The 4,087-nt window shown below is 36.6% G+C and overlaps 1 long non-coding RNA gene across 1 annotated transcript in view; it reads right to left on the minus strand.

Annotated features, from left to right (window-relative positions):
• Positions 1–345: 345 nt before the first annotated feature.
• LOC108968250 overlaps positions 346–4,087 on the minus strand; it is a 34,805-nt gene continuing 31,063 nt past the window's right edge. Inside the window, exon 2 of the long non-coding RNA XR_001993324.1 lies at positions 346–894. This is a non-coding gene — a long non-coding RNA (uncharacterized LOC108968250). The remainder of the gene's footprint in view (positions 895–4,087) is intronic.

A 4,087-nucleotide genomic window follows, 5' to 3' on the forward strand; every position in this document is an offset into this window, starting at 1 on the left:
TTTTTTATTACTTTTGGTGTGTGCAACAAAGCGTTTGCGTTTGGATTTTTTTCGACCACACTTTTGTTTTATTTTCTGCGCTTTTATTATTTTTGCTGCACTTTTATGATTTTCTCAACACATTTATGATTTTCTGAACACTTTTAATATTTTTTTCAAATTTAATATGTTTTCCACGCTTTTATTATTTTTTTCCACACTTTTAATATTTTTTCTTCGCTTTTATTATATTTTTCCACACTTTTATTTTTTATTTTGCACTTTTATATTACTTTGCTTTACTTTTGTATTTGTTAAATCTTCAATTAACTGCCGCATGCGGACAAGGCTTATCGCTTTGCTTGCTTGATTTTATGTTCGTTTGTTGTGCGGCAAGATGTGGCAGCAAGCTGTCGTTTATTATGTTATGTTTATTAAATTTAGCGGTTACCCAAACTTTTTTCCATGCACTTTTTATGCACAGCTGATTTTTGGGGTTTTTTTTTATATTTTCTTTCCCTTGCGCCAAATTACTTCACATACATAATTCTTATGCCGCGAGTCTGTGGCGCTCGTTACTCGTTACTTTCACGCCAGCAATTGTTTTCGTATTATTTTTGCACGTTGCAGTTGTTGTTGGCGGCCACAGTATAGCAGTTGTGCCATTTTCACCTGCTCACGCGCTAATAATTTTCGTTTTTATTTGAATATTTTCGTTTTTCTTTAATATTCTCTACTTCGTGTGTCTTTCAAATTACTTATTTACTTTAAATTTTCATTTGCGTTTGTTTCATTTATTTTAGTTATTTTCGCTTCACTCGTTTATACACGTAACTTCGTCACACCGGCATTCACGACCAATTTGCTTCGTGCACGTCTTAATGGCTTTGCCTTGCAATGAACACTGTCTGCCGCCTGTGTATGGAGAGTAGAGTTGCAATTGCTGTTATTGATGTGCACCAAAAATGAAAAAAAATACAAAAACAAAAAAAAAAAATTAACAAACACACAACACTATGCACGAGTGTGCATTTGGTGGTTGATAATTTCCTCACAGTTGGCGGTAGGCGCAGAAGACAACCAACCACTTTGCTGCGCGGAATATTTCTATTGTGTAGCGTGCCGAGGAAGAGGCATGCACTCTGCCAAAAGGGAGAACAAGAAAAAAATGTAACTAAGACTGCACCGAAGTTGTGATACCCTACACAGGTGCCTTTCTTGTAGCTTAAAAGTATAGAGGTCAGTTTGTATGGCGGCTATATGTTATAGTGGTCCGATCTAAACAATTCCTTCGGTTGTAGTGTTGCTTTGAAAAATAAAATACGTTCGTGAAGATAACTTATCAAATGAAAAAGTTTTTCATACAAAACTTGATTTGAAGCGGTCAGTTTGTATGACAGCTATATGTTATAGTGGCCCGATCTGAATAATTTCTTTGAAGTTTGTAGTGTTAATTCAGACAATAATCTGTGCCAAATTTTATGACGATATCTCGTCAAATGAAAAAGTTTTCATATAAGAACTTGATTTTGATCGGTCGGTATGACAGCTACATACTCGTATATGCTGCTTTCAGCCGATTTCCATAATATATTCGGAGATAATAGCGTTGTCTTGGATAATTATCTGTGCAAAATTTCACGAAGATACCTCGACAAATAAAAAAAGTTTTCCATACAAGAACTTGATYTGGAGCGGTCAGTTTCTCCTAAAAACTCTCTTCAGTATGGCGTATGTGTAGACAGACAGACAGACGGATACGACTAAATCGATACATACTGTATAGGTAAGATTTCCCACCTTCCCTTCTGGTTGCTACAAACTTCGTGCCAAAATTTAATATTCCCTGTGTAGGGTATAAAAATAGCAACAAAAAACAAGAAAAAATAAATAAAATGAAAGGTCAACGTTGCGCTGTGTGCTACAAATCCACAGATTGCCGACCTGTAGGTAGCGGATGTGCATTTGTATTGTAATTCAATGCGAGCAGATAATAATAAATGCACGCGCACTACGTTGCTGCTGCTGTTGCGCTGCTTCCTTACTATCTTATTGTAGCTGCGGCGACTAGTGTGTATGATTGTGTGCGTGTTATGCTGTGCATTTGCCGTGCGGTGCGGCAGCTGTTTTAGGTAGTTGTGCCACAAATCCATAAGCAAYAACAACAAGAACAACCAATTTTACTACAACGTTTATAATCCTCTGCAGCAAGTCGGGTTGCCTGCAAGTAAAGAGTGCAAAGAGAGTAACAAAGTTAATGAACATGTTGCAATAATGCCTACAAACAATTATATAAGCAAGTATGGTTGCATGTGTATATATACATATATATTTCTACGTGTACGTGTTGCATGTATGCTTGTATGTGCGTATGGATTTTATTTTACAATGCCGCATATCAGCTTGTTGCTTGTTCGCAGATAAGGTAACGAGGTATGCGTCAAATAGCCTCAGGTACGTTTGAAATTAAGTTAACCGGGCTGACAAATTCATATGTTTCACTCAAGGACCTCTTCGGCGTCGGCTGTTAGCAGACAATAAGCGTTGCCGAGTCTAAAGTGGGTGGCAAAGTGGTGGGTTGCAATTAAAAATGCACTTGTGTTTTCTTATGTGCTGTTTTTGCTTCAAGTGCCGCGCAATGTATTTGAACGTGTTTGACAAATAACGCMAATAACGGTACGGATGTACACTGGTGTGGCATATTTTACTTCGAATTGAGACGTCTTCGATTCGTCAATTTTTTTGCTGGCTATTTCTAGGACTCTGTTTTCTTTTAAGAAAARGAGCAARAAAAAACGTTAACTTCGTTTGAACGGAAACTATTGGGTAGTTGAAAAAGTATTTTCGTATTTTGTCAATAGATATCGTTGCTCCAGTGCTACCAATCACATTGTGTCATACCATATAGTGTTGAAAAGGTGAGATTTTAAGATTTATTTAACCAAAATTAAACTAAATTCGAGGAGGTTGAAAAAAAATTACAACTTTTCAAAAAAAGAGTGAAAATAATGAAAAAATTCGATATATTTTGAAATTTGTGTATAAAAAGGAGAAGAAAGCCATACAGCCACCAACGAATTTATTAAAATTTAGGGAGATGATACTGCATCAATGTAACAATGGTTCACTCGCTTCCGTTCTGAAAATTTCGAAGTGAAATATTCACCTTGCTCTAGTCGACCAATCGTTGAAAAGTCGATGAAATGGAAAAGATTGTCCTGGTCAATAGCCAAGACATCGGTAAGGAACTTAACATGCATCATCAAATGGTTTTGAGCCATTTAAAAAAGGCTGGCTACAAAAAGAAGCTCTATGTTTGGGTGCCGCATGAATTCTCTGTGAAAAATCTAATGAATCGAATTAACATCTGCGATTCTTTGCTGAAACGAAATGAAATCGAACCATTTCTGAAGCGAATGGCATGACAAGAGACGAAAAGTATCTCAAGTACGACAATAATGTGCGAAAAAGATCATGGTCCAAGCATGGTGAAGCTCAACAAATGGTCGCAAATCCAGAATTGACGCCTCGAAAGATTATGCTGAGGTTTTGGTGGGATTGGAAAGTAATCATCCACTATAAGCTTCTCCAACCTGGTTGAACGATAGTTTTACATTTTACTGTCAACAACTGATGATCGAAAAAACGGCCAGAACTCATCAACAAAAAGGGCTTCGTCCTCCATCAGGACAACGCTAAATCACACACATCTTTGATGACTCGGCAAAAACTGGGTAGTTTTCATCCATCCACCATATAGCCCTGACCTTACACCTTAGGACCACCATTTGTTTCGGTCAATGCAGAACTCCCTTAATAGAGTAAAGTTGGCTTCAAGAGAAGTCTGAGAAAATTTCCTGACGCAGTTTTTCGCTGAGACACCAGAAAAGTTTTACACTGATGGAATAATGTCTCTAGCGATAAAATGGAAAAAGTAGTCGACAAAAATGGTACATATTCGGTTCATTAAAGTTCATTATAAATATAAAAAAATAAGTTGAAGTTTGATTAGAAATACGAAAAGACTTTTTCGACTACCCAATATATATGTATTTATATTTTCTCACGGTGCCTAGTTGGAACCTATGGTCTCTAATTTAAAAAATAA

This window comes from Bactrocera latifrons, unplaced genomic scaffold (assembly GCF_001853355.1).
Source record: "Bactrocera latifrons isolate USDA-ARS-PBARC rearing strain unplaced genomic scaffold, ASM185335v1 scaffold_207, whole genome shotgun sequence".
Classification (NCBI taxonomy): domain Eukaryota; kingdom Metazoa; phylum Arthropoda; class Insecta; order Diptera; family Tephritidae; genus Bactrocera; species Bactrocera latifrons.